The following is a 12500-nucleotide window of genomic DNA, read 5'->3' on the forward strand; positions in this document are numbered from 1 at the left end:
AGAAGGGCGCTTTTCAGCGCACGCTTGGACTCCAAAACTCTGCCGCGCCTTTTTCGGCTGCCGCAAATCGAGCAAACGGTGTGTTTCGGACGGCGTTTCGCTTTCGCTACTTGCGAGTGCTTTCGTGGTCCACCCCTCTATAAATACTCGGGAGGCGTCGAAGCCGGTTCTCCAAGCCGGACCCGTAGGTATCGTTGTGTGCTCGCTCTCATTGGCCCGCCTAACCAGAAAATGCCTGCGGTACACCCATTTGGATAAGAGTGCACGCAGATGCGGGCCTCGACGGCTACACATTTCCTCGGGCGGCCGCCTCCCGGCCTCCGTGGAGCGCGGGATGCACGGTCCCATCGACAAGCCTCTCCCGTTTTTACCGTGGCGTCGCGGTTCACCACGGCAGGCGGGTCGGTCTCCTCCGCATAAAAAGGGGGACCCCCGCTTTTTGTTCCACGAAATCGCACAAGCTTTTTTCGCATCCACGGTTTGCCACCGCACACCAAAATTCCGATCCGGCTGCCTACTTTAGCCAACAGGTGGAGCCAGGCGCGCCGTACTTGCGCGGCACTTCCCACGTCCACCGAAGTCGGTGCCAAGGACCACTTTCGGCGCCGGAGCCGCGTACGAGCCTACTCGAGGCGGAAGAACGAAGCCAGCAAGGGCCTGGCCGCAAGTGCGTTCAATTGTCGGGACGTCCAAGTCCCTCGTTCTTCCGTGCTTCCTCTTTCGGCAAGTCGTTGCGGCACCTTCCCAAAGCGCGCAGACCCGCTAATCGCGACGAGCGCGACGTGGCCGTGCCGCCTTTCCCTCGGCAGCAAGCAAAACGCCTGGCAACGTCGACGCTCCCCTAACCGCGATCTCGCACCGTGTTTCGTGTGGCGAATTCAAAAGCCGGCCGGCGCTGCTGCAACCATTACGGTCGGTACGCATACGCCGCGGAGGGCGGGACGGTCATCGGAGCGTGCGGTTCCTCCATCGAGTACTGCGCACCTCGGCCGTCGCATCGCCGTGCCATGACCGGCCGCGCGTCAACGCGAACCGGTGCCAGCGAGATCCCTCGCCTGCAAGAACCGACCGGCAGCCTCCGTCACCCGAGGACGCGGAGGCGCTTGCCGCGGACGGCGGGACGGTATGCACTGGTGCACAGCGGACCCGTCACATCGCCAGTTCCTTGACCGACCGCCGACGCTTGTGCCGTTCCTCTCGTACTTGGCAGTCGCCGCGCGATTGTCGGGTCTCGTTCTTGCACGCTCGAACGGTCGGGAGGGCACTCGGCTGGCGTTTCGGGAACGCGCAGCCTCGCCTTCTACCGACGTAACCACGACTCGCCGTTCGCGCTCCGCCGCTCCTGTTTACAGTACTAGGCGGTCCCGCAGCGGTCGGGTCGCGCATTTCGAGCGCTTCGAGCCACGGTGCAGTGGCGGGTCGAAAGCCGACCTATGAGTGCGTTGCGCCGTTTGTACCCGCGTCCGCCACCTGGCCGACCGTCCAAGGTCGCGGTGTTGGCGTCCGCTGGGCGCAACAATTTGTCACGGGGTGCCGCTCCACATTCAGGCAGCCCCGTGGGGAAAAGCCGACCCCGCGTCCAAACGGGGTCAGCGGCAGAAAGTGTCGGGCGCAGACGCAGCTGAGGCGCTCACCCTTCACAATCCGTTAATGATCCTTCCGCAGGTTCACCTACGGAAACCTTGTTACGACTTTTACTTCCTCTAAATGATCAAGTTTGGTCATCTTTCCAACAGACCGGCGCAACCGAAAGGCCGCGCCGGACATCGGTCCGAAGACCTCACTAAATCATTCAATCGGTAGTAGCGACGGGCGGTGTGTACAAAGGGCAGGGACGTAATCAACGCGAGCTTATGACTCGCGCTTACTGGGAATTCCTCGTTCAAGGGGAACAATTGCAAGCCCCTATCCCAATCACGAAAGAAGTTCCACGGGTTACCCAGTCTTTTCAGACAGGGATAAAGACACGCTGCTTCCTTCAGTGTAGCGCGCGTGCGGCCCCGGACATCTAAGGGCATCACAGACCTGTTATTGCTCTGTTTCGTGCGGCTAGGAGCCGCTTGTCCCTCTAAGAAGGTTGTAAGGTGCTGGGAACCCCGCACCTATTTAATAGGCTAGAGTCTCGTTCGTTATCGGAATTAACCAGACAAATCGCTCCACCAACTAAGAACGGCCATGCACCACCATCCACCGAATCAAGAAAGAGCTCTCAATCTGTCAATCCTCCCAGTGTCCGGGCCGGGTAAGTTTTCCCGTGTTGAGTCAAATTAAGCCGCAGGCTCCACTCCTGGTGGTGCCCTTCCGTCAATTCCTTTAAGTTTCAGCTTTGCAACCATACTTCCCCCGGAACCCAAATACTTTGGTTTCCCGGAAGCTGCCCGCCGAGTCATTTGAGTAACTCAGGCGGATCGCTGGTTGGCATCGTTTATGGTCAGAACTAGGGCGGTATCTGATCGCCTTCGAACCTCTGACTTTCGTTCTTGATCAATGAAAACATTCTTGGCAAATGCTTTCGCAGTAGTTCGTCTTGCGACGGTCCAAGAATTTCACCTCTAGCGCCGCAATACGAATGCCCCCGTCCGTCCCTCTTAATCATTACCTCGTATTCCAAAAACCAACAGAACAGAAACGAGGTCTTGTTCTATTATTCCATGCAAGTTTATTCAGGCGACTCGCCTGCGTTGAGCACTCTAATTTTTTCAAAGTAAAAGCACCGGCCATCTCGAGGCACACAATGAAGTGCACCAAGAAAGAACCGGCATGATGTTCAGTCCGAGCCGTCGCATCGGGTAGATGCACTACTCGTCTGGAACTGAGATCCAACTACGAGCTTTTTAACCGCAGCAGCTTTAGTATACGCTATTGGAGCTGGAATTACCGCGGCTGCTGGCACCAGACTTGCCCTCCAATTGATCCTCGTTAAAGGATTTAGAGTGTACTCATTTCAATTACGGGGCCTCAAAAGAGTCCCGTATTGTTATTTTTCGTCACTACCTCCCCGTGCCGGGAGTGGGTAATTTGCGCGCCTGCTGCCTTCCTTGGATGTGGTAGCCGTTTCTCAGGCTCCCTCTCCGGAATCGAACCCTGATTCTCCGTTACCCGTAACAACCATGGTAAGCAAGTAACCTACCATCGAAAGTTGATAAGGCAGACACTTGAAAGAAACGTCGCCGGCTCGTGGCCATGCGATCAGCACAAAGTTATCCAGAGTCACCACACAATACGGGCCGAAACCCGATCGATCTTGGTCTAATAAAAGCACCCGTTACCCAAAGGGCTCCAGGCTCACTGCATGTATTAGCTCTAGAATTGCCACAGTTATCCAAGTAGGAAGAAACGATCTAAGGAACCATAACTGATTTAATGAGCCATTCGCGGTTTCGCCTTATTTCGGCATGTACTTAGACATGCATGGCTTAATCTTTGAGACAAGCATATGATTACTGGCAGGATCAACCAGGTAATCGTTCGACTGCGCGTCCGTCCTCGCCTTCGGCGGGCCGGACGCAGTCTGTGTGCGGCGGAGGCCACCTTCAGGCGCCCCAACACGCTTATTTTGCACTCCGAGATGACGGCGTTCGAGCTCGCTACGGCACAACCTTCCCGAAAGACGAGTGGGAGCCGTGCGGCAAGAAGCACGTTCATGCTCGCTCTTTTTCGTTGCATCGACTCGGTCGCGCCGTGCGGGTTGCCCAAGCCCGCTGCACTGTCGGTGGACCGGCCGGAACAAGCAACGGAGCCGAGACTGCAAAGCCGCCAGACGACGGGTCACGCCCGCGTCTTCGGCGCTTTCGCATCTGAATCGCCCGAGGACGACACGGAACACACCTCGATATCGTGGTAAAACGGCACCGTCCGACAACCAGCCCCTAACGCATCAAGCGGATGAGGCTGCAGACGACTGCCGTGGATTCCCCTGGAGCAGACCCGAGGACACGCTTGACGAGGCCGAAGCCCGCCGCATATCAGACACCCGGTCGCTTTCGCGTACGCCGCTCACGAGAACCCCCACATAATAGCAGCGATAAGTACCCAGACCTCCTTGGGCACTAATACGAGCGTACTCGAGAAAATTTCACCGCGGGTGTGCCCCGAAACGTGTGGCACGTTGAGCGTGCCACAAGTCTACGTCGCTCTCAAACCCGCCGAGGTCGTAGAATTTGCGACCCTACTCACGAAATTCCCACCGAGGATACGGCCGCAAACGTACCGCACCTTGGGTAGGCCACGAGTTTGTGCAACACTACGCTGACGGCACAGCACCGAGGTCGTGCGCGCACGCACGGGAAAATTCCGCCGCGGTTTCTGCCGAAAACGTGAGGCACCACGACTCTCCGCAAGTTCGCGTCGACTGCGAAAGACCGAAGTCGTGAACGACGTGTCCGCTACTCGCCGCCGACACGCTGGACACCAAACGTACAACGACTCGACGGCGTCGTAGAGGCCCACGACGCGGTTTTCCTTAACGACGTCTCGGCGTGGCACCGACAGGTTAGAACGGCCGACCAACGTTCCCTGTCCGCCGTTCGGCTCAGTCGAAGGGCTCGGCGACTTCGGCAACGCTGCGAAGCCGCACGGTGACGCACGCCATGTCCCCATTTTTTTTTTTTTTCTTTCTGCGTCTGCCGGGGTGCCCCTATAATAGCAGCGATAAGCACCCAGACCGCCGTGGGTCGCTCGCCCCGGCTGACGTGGTTTTTCGTACTCCTGCGGCGGTCGCCGTCAAGCACGTCCAAATACGCTACTTTCGTGGGCGCATTCACGCTCTTTCGCTTCGCCGGAGTGCCAGCACTCACTCTGCCAAAAACGGCGAACATCCGAGCGGCGGTTCCCACTTTTGCGTCGGCGTCGCAAACCCCGCCCCGGCAGACGAGGTTTGCCGTACTCGTGCGACGGTGGCCGGCGGGCACGTCGAAAGACGCCGATATCGTGCGCGAATTGGCGCACCTTGGCTTCACCGGAGTGCCGCCACTGACTCCTCCAAAAACGGCGAAGATCCGAGCGGCGCTTCCCACTTTCGCATCGGCGTCCCGAACTCCGCCCCGGCTGACGCGGTTTACCGTACTCGTGCGACGGTCGCCGGCGAGCACGTGGAAAGACGCCGATATCGTGCCCGAATCGGCTCCGTTCGGCTTCGCCGGAGTGCCAGCACTGGCTCGGCGAAAGACGACGAACATCCGAGCGACGGTTCTCACTATTGCGTACGCGTCGCAAACCCCGCCCCGGCAGACGCACTTTGCCGTACTCGTGCGACGGTCGCCGGCGAGCACGTAGAAAGACGCCGATATCGTGCCGGAATCGGCCCCGTTTGGCTTCGCCGGAGTGCCAGCACTCACTCGGCCACAAACGGCGAACATCCGAGCGGCGGTTCCCACTTAGCCGTCGGCGTCCCGAACTCCGCCCCGGCAGACGCGGTTGCCGAGCTCGTGCGACTAGCGACCGCGAAGCCGTCTCGCGACGCCGCTTTCGTGCGCGGCTCCCACTGCGACCTGGGTCACCCGAGGTCGACGAGCAAGAAAGAATGTCGAAAAAAAATTTTTTTTTTTTTGCGTCTGCCGGGGTGCCCCTATAATAGCAGCGATAAGCACCCAGACCGCCATGGGTCGCTCGCCCCGGCTGACGTGGTTTTTCGTTTTCCTGCGGTGGTCGTCGTCAAGCACGTCCAAACACGCCACTTTCGTGGGCGCATTCGCGCTCTTTCGCTTCGCCGGAGTGCCAGCACTCACTCTGCCAAAAACGGCGAACATCCTAGTGGCGGTTCCCACTTTTGCGTCGGCGTCGCCAACCCCGCCCCGGCATACGCGGTTTGCCGTACTCGTGCGGCGGTGGCCGGCGGGCACGTCGAAAGACACCGATATCGTGCGCGAGTCGATGCTTCTTGGTCTCGCAGGAGGGCCGCCACTCACTCCTGCAAAAACGGCGAAGATCCGAGCGGCGCTTCCCACTTTTTCGTCGGCATCGCAAACCTCGCCCCGGCAGACGCGCTTTGCCGTACTCGTGCGACGGTCGCCGGCGAGCACGTCGAAATACGCCGATATCGTGCCCGAATCGGCCCCGTTTCGCTTCGCCGGAGTGCCAGCACTCACTCGGCCAAAAACGGCGAACATCCGAGCAGCGGTACCCACTTAGCCGTCGGCATCCCGAACTCCGCGCCGGCTGACGCGGTTGCCGAGCTCGTGCGACTAGCGACCGCGAACGCGTCTCGCGACGCCGCTTTCGTGCGCGGCTCCCATTGCGACCTGGGTTACCCGAGCTCGACCAGCAAAAAAGAAGGTCGAAAAAAAATTTTTTTTTTCTGCGTCTGCCGGGGTGCCCCTATAATAGCAGCGATAAGCACCCAGACCGCCGTGGGTCGCTCGCCCCGGCTGACGTGGTTTTTCGTACTCCTGCAGCGGTCGCCGTCAAGCACGTCCAAATACGCCACTTTCGTGGGCGCTTTCGCGCTCTTTCGCGTCGCCGGTGTGCCAGCACTCACTCTGCCAAAAACGGCGAACATCCTAGTGGCGGTTCCCACTTTTGCGTCGGCGTCGCCAACCCCGCCCCGGCATACGCGGTTTGCCGTACTCGTGCGGCGGTGGCCGGCGGGCACGTCGAAAGACACCGATATCGTGCGCGAGTCGATGCTTCTTGGTCTCGCAGGAGGGCCGCCACTCACTCCTGCAAAAACGGCGAAGATCCGAGCGGCGCTTCCCACTTTTTCGTCGGCATCGCAAACCTCGCCCCGGCAGACGCGCTTTGCCGTACTCGTGCGACGGTCGCCGGCGAGCACGTCGAAATACGCCGATATCGTGCCCGAATCGGCCCCGTTTCGCTTCGCCGGAGTGCCAGCACTCACTCGGCCAAAAACGGCGAACATCCGAGCAGCGGTACCCACTTAGCCGTCGGCATCCCGAACTCCGCGCCGGCTGACGCGGTTGCCGAGCTCGTGCGACTAGCGACCGCGAACGCGTCTCGCGACGCCGCTTTCGTGCGCGGCTCCCATTGCGACCTGGGTTACCCGAGCTCGACCAGCAAAAAAGAAGGTCGAAAAAAAAATTTTTTTTTTCTGCGTCTGCCGGGGTGCCCCTATAATAGCAGCGATAAGCACCCAGACCGCCGTGGGTCGCTCGCCCCGGCTGACGTGGTTTTTCGTACTCCTGCAGCGGTCGCCGTCAAGCACGTCCAAATACGCCACTTTCGTGGGCGCTTTCGCGCTCTTTCGCGTCGCCGGTGTGCCAGCACTCACTCTGCCAAAAACGGCCAACATCCGAGCGGCGGTTCCCACTTTTGCGTCGGCGTCGTAAACCCCGCCCCGGCAGACGCGGTTTGCCCTACTCGTTCGACGGTCGCCGGCGAGCGCGTCGAAAGACGCCGATATCGTGCGCTAATTGGCGCTCCTTGGCTTCTCCGGAGTGCCGCCACTCACTCCTCCAAAAACGGCGAAGATCCGAGCGGCGTTCTCCACTTTCGCATCGGCGTCCCGAACTCCGCCCGGGCTGACGCGGTTTACCGTACTCGTGCGACGGTCGCCGCCGGGCACGTCGAAAGACGCCGATATCGTGCCGTAATCGGCCCCGTTTGGCTTCGCCCGAGTGCCAGCACTCACTCGGCCAAAAACGGCGAACATCCGAGCAGCGTTTCCCACTTTCGCATCGGCGTCCCGAAGCCCGCCCCGGCAGACGCGGTTTGCCCTACTCGAGCGACGGTCGCCGGCGATCACGTCGAAAGGCGCCGAATTCGTGCACGAATCGATGCTTCTTGGTCTCGCAGGAGGGCCGCCACTCACTCCTGCAAAAACGGCGAAGATCCGAGTTGCGCTTCCCACTTTTTCGTCGGCGTCCCGAACTACGCCCCGGCTGACGCGGTTTACCGTACTCGTGCGACGGTCGCCGGCGGGCACTTCAAAATACGCCGATTTCGTGGGCGCATTCACGCTGTTTCGCTTCCCCGGAGTGCCAACACTCACTCTGCCGAAAGCGGCGATCATCCGAGCGGCGGTTCCCACTTTTGCGTCGGCTTCGCAAACGGCGCCCCGGCAGACGCGCTCGTGCGACGTACTCGTGCGACGGTCGCCGGCGAGCACGTCGAAAGACGCCGATATCGTGCTCGAATCGACCCCGTTTCGCTTCGCCGGAGTGCTGCCAGTCACGGCGCAGAAAACGGCGAACAAGTGTTTTTTTTTTTTTTTTCCTAGAATTTGTGTTATAGAAGGCACATTTGATATCGGACGATAATTTTCAACTTTATCACGCGCACCGATTTTCGTGTAGAGGTTTGCAAGTTTATGGGAATTTCTCCACTTGGAATAATGCGATTTAGTAGTACTACGAGAACTTCATGGATGTACTCAAGGGTACGGGGCAAGTCAGTTACGTCAACACCTGCAGATTTTTTACACTTCAAACTGAAAATTGTTGGTTGTGAGTCCTCGTGTGATATTAAAGGCCGATTCGCTAACACATAGAACAAAGAAAGAAAGGAAGAAAAAACGCCCGCGCTCGCTCAAGAAACCTGGGTTCGCAACAAGTGGCAACAACAAGCAACCGAGCGAGTGCGCCAAAACCCGTGGCGGCCGAACAAACGCGAAGTCCCAACCGCGTCAGCCGGGGCGGCACGGGACAGGAAAAATCACTTCAGCCGGGGCGGCGGGGCACCGAATAAACCTCGTCACCTCGTCGCAGGATAAAAGAGGAAACAAAAAGTCTAAACAGCGTCTGCTGGAGCGAATGCGTAATAAAACAACAACAACAACAAAAAAAAACACCCGCGCTCAAGAAGTCTGCAATCCTCACAAAAGGCGACTGTGACCGAGCAGCGTCAGCCGGGGCCGTGCGGAAACGGAAAAACCGCGACTACCGGGGCGTCGAGGCACCGAAAAATCCACTTCAGCCGCGGCGAAAAAAAAAACAAAAAGAAAGACGGAGGGGGGGGGGGAACCACGTCTGCCGGGGCGAAGGAAAAAAAAAAACGCGTCTGCCGGGGCGAGCCCGGGTGCGGCACCACCGGGAAAACTGTGGCAAACAGACATGGCGATCGAGTGAGTGGGCCGCCAGCCAGGCTCAGCCAAAAAGTGCAAAGTCCGAACTGCGTCAGCCGGGGCGGCAAAAACCGCGTCAGCCGGGGCGGCGCAAAAAACCGCGTCTGCCGGGGCGGCACGAAACCGCGTCAGCCGGGGCGGGGCGAAAACTGCGTCAGCCGGGGCGAAAAGAAAAAAAAAAAACGCGTCTGCCGGGGCAAGCCCGGGTGCGGCACCACCGGGAAAACTGTGGCAAACAGACATGGCGATCGAGTGAGTGGGCCGCCAGCCAGGCACAGCCGAAAAGTGCAAAGTCCGAACCGTGTCAGCCGGGGCGACGCAAAAACCGCGTCAGCCGGGGCGGCGCGAAAACCGCGTCAGCCGGGGCGGCACGAAACCGCGTCAGCCGGGGCGGCGCGAAAACTGCGTCAGCCGGGGCGGCGCGAAAACCTCGTCAGCCGGGGCGAGCGAAAAGGGGGGGGGGGGAACCACGTCTGCCGGGGCGAAAGAAAAAAAAAACGCGTCTGCCGGGGCGAGCCCGGGTGCGGCACCACCGGGAAGACTGTGGCAAACAGACATGGCGATCGAGTGAGTGGGCCGCCAGCCAGGCTCAGCCCAAAAAGTGCCAAGTCCGAACTGCGTCAGCCGGGGCGGCAAAAACCGCGTCAGCCGGGGCGGCGCGAAAACCGCGTCTGCCGGGGCGGCGCGAAAACTGCGTCAGCCGGGGCGAGCCCGGGTGCGGCACCACCGGGAAAACTGTGGCTAACAGACATGGCGATCGAGTGAGTGGGCCACCAGCCAGGCTCAGCCAAAAAGTGCCAAGTCCGAACTGCGTCAGCCGGGGCGGCAAAAACCGCGTCAGCCGGGGCAGCGCAAAAAAACCGCGTCTGCCGGGGCGGCACGAAACCGCGTCAGCCGGGGCGGCGCGAAAACTGCGTCAGCCGGGGCGAAAGAAAAAAAAAACGCGTCTGCCGGGGCGAGCCCGGGTGCGGCACCACCGGGAAAACTGTGGCAAACAGACATGGCGATCGAGTGAGTGGGCCGCCAGCCAGGCACAGCCGAAAAGTGCTAAGTCCGAACTGCGTCTGCCGGGGCGGCACGAAACCGCGTCAGCCGGGGCGGCGCGAAAACCGCGTCTGCCGGGGCGGCACGAAACCGCGTCAGCCGGGGCGGCGCGAAAACTGCGTCAGCCGGGGCGAGCCCGGGTGCGGCACCACCGGGAAAACTGTGGCAAACAGACATGGCGATCGAGTGAGTGGGCCGCCAGCCAGGCACAGCCGAAAAGTGCTAAGTCCGAACTGCGTCTGCCGGGGCGGCACGAAACCGCGTCAGCCGGGGCGGCGCGAAAACCGCGTCTGCCGGGGCGGCACGAAACCGCGTCAGCCGGGGCGGCGCGAAAACTGCGTCAGCCGGGGCGAGCCCGGGTGCGGCACCACCGGGAAAACTGTGGCAAACAGACATGGCGATCGAGTGAGTGGGCCGCCAGCCAGGCACAGCCGAAAAGTGCTAAGTCCGAACTGCGTCAGCCGGGGCGGCAAAAACCGCGTCAGCCGGGGCGGCGCAAAAAACCGCGTCTGCCGGGGCGGCACGAAACCGCGTCAGCCGGGGCGGCGCGAAAACTGCGTCAGCCGGGGCGAAAGAAAAAAAAAAAACGCGTCTGCCGGGGCGAGCCCGGGTGCGGCACCACCGGGAAAACTGTGGCAAACAGACATGGCGATCGAGTGAGTGGGCCGCCAGCCAGGCACAGCCGAAAAGTGCTAAGTCCGAACTGCGTCTGCCGGGGCGGCACGAAACCGCGTCAGCCGGGGCGGCGCGAAAACCGCGTCTGCCGGGGCGGCACGAAACCGCGTCAGCCGGGGCGGCGCGAAAACTGCGTCAGCCGGGGCGAGCCCGGGTGCGGCACCACCGGGAAAACTGTGGCAAACAGACATGGCGATCGAGTGAGTGGGCCGCCAGCCAGGCACAGCCGAAAAGTGCTAAGTCCGAACTGCGTCTGCCGGGGCGGCACGAAACCGCGTCAGCCGGGGCGGCGCGAAAACCGCGTCTGCCGGGGCGGCACGAAACCGCGTCAGCCGGGGCGGCGCGAAAACTGCGTCAGCCGGGGCGAGCCCGGGTGCGGCACCACCGGGAAAACTGTGGCAAACAGACATGGCGATCGAGTGAGTGGGCCGCCAGCCAGGCACAGCCGAAAAGTGCAAAGTCCGAACCGTGTCAGCCGGGGCGACGCAAAAACCGCGTCAGCCGGGGCGGCGCGAAAACCGCGTCAGCCGGGGCGGCACGAAACCGCGTCAGCCGGGGCGGCGCGAAAACTGCGTCAGCCGGGGCGGCGCGAAAACCTCGTCAGCCGGGGCGAGCGAAAAGGGGGGGGGGGAACCACGTCTGCCGGGGCGAAAGAAAAAAAAAACGCGTCTGCCGGGGCGAGCCCGGGTGCGGCACCACCGGGAAGACTGTGGCAAACAGACATGGCGATCGAGTGAGTGGGCCGCCAGCCAGGCTCAGCCCAAAAAGTGCCAAGTCCGAACTGCGTCAGCCGGGGCGGCAAAAACCGCGTCAGCCGGGGCGGCGCGAAAACCGCGTCTGCCGGGGCGGCGCGAAAACTGCGTCAGCCGGGGCGAGCCCGGGTGCGGCACCACCGGGAAAACTGTGGCTAACAGACATGGCGATCGAGTGAGTGGGCCACCAGCCAGGCTCAGCCAAAAAGTGCCAAGTCCGAACTGCGTCAGCCGGGGCGGCAAAAACCGCGTCAGCCGGGGCGGCGCAAAAAAACCGCGTCTGCCGGGGCGGCACGAAACCGCGTCAGCCGGGGCGGCGCGAAAACTGCGTCAGCCGGGGCGAAAGAAAAAAAAAACGCGTCTGCCGGGGCGAGCCCGGGTGCGGCACCACCGGGAAAACTGTGGCAAACAGACATGGCGATCGAGTGAGTGGGCCGCCAGCCAGGCACAGCCGAAAAGTGCTAAGTCCGAACTGCGTCTGCCGGGGCGGCACGAAACCGCGTCAGCCGGGGCGGCGCGAAAACCGCGTCTGCCGGGGCGGCACGAAACCGCGTCAGCCGGGGCGGCGCGAAAACTGCGTCAGCCGGGGCGAGCCCGGGTGCGGCACCACCGGGAAAACTGTGGCAAACAGACATGGCGATCGAGTGAGTGGGCCGCCAGCCAGGCACAGCCGAAAAGTGCTAAGTCCGAACTGCGTCTGCCGGGGCGGCACGAAACCGCGTCAGCCGGGGCGGCGCGAAAACCGCGTCTGCCGGGGCGGCACGAAACCGCGTCAGCCGGGGCGGCGCGAAAACTGCGTCAGCCGGGGCGAGCCCGGGTGCGGCACCACCGGGAAAACTGTGGCAAACAGACATGGCGATCGAGTGAGTGGGCCGCCAGCCAGGCACAGCCGAAAAGTGCTAAGTCCGAACTGCGTCAGCCGGGGCGGCAAAAACCGCGTCAGCCGGGGCGGCGCAAAAAACCGCGTCTGCCGGGGCGGCACGAAACCGCGTCAGCCGGGGCGGCGCGAAAAC

General features: G+C 61.7%; 1 non-coding gene across 1 annotated transcript; it reads right to left on the minus strand.

The window, feature by feature from the left end:
* Positions 1-1648: 1648 nt before the first annotated feature.
* LOC142792800 (small subunit ribosomal RNA) lies at positions 1649-3463 on the minus strand. The gene has a single exon (XR_012891217.1). It is a non-coding gene; the product is annotated as a small subunit ribosomal RNA (ribosomal RNA).
* Between the last annotated feature and the right edge of the window lie 9037 nt (positions 3464-12500).

Source organism: Rhipicephalus microplus, unplaced genomic scaffold (genome assembly GCF_043290135.1).
Source record: "Rhipicephalus microplus isolate Deutch F79 unplaced genomic scaffold, USDA_Rmic scaffold_245, whole genome shotgun sequence".
NCBI lineage: Eukaryota > Metazoa > Arthropoda > Arachnida > Ixodida > Ixodidae > Rhipicephalus > Rhipicephalus microplus.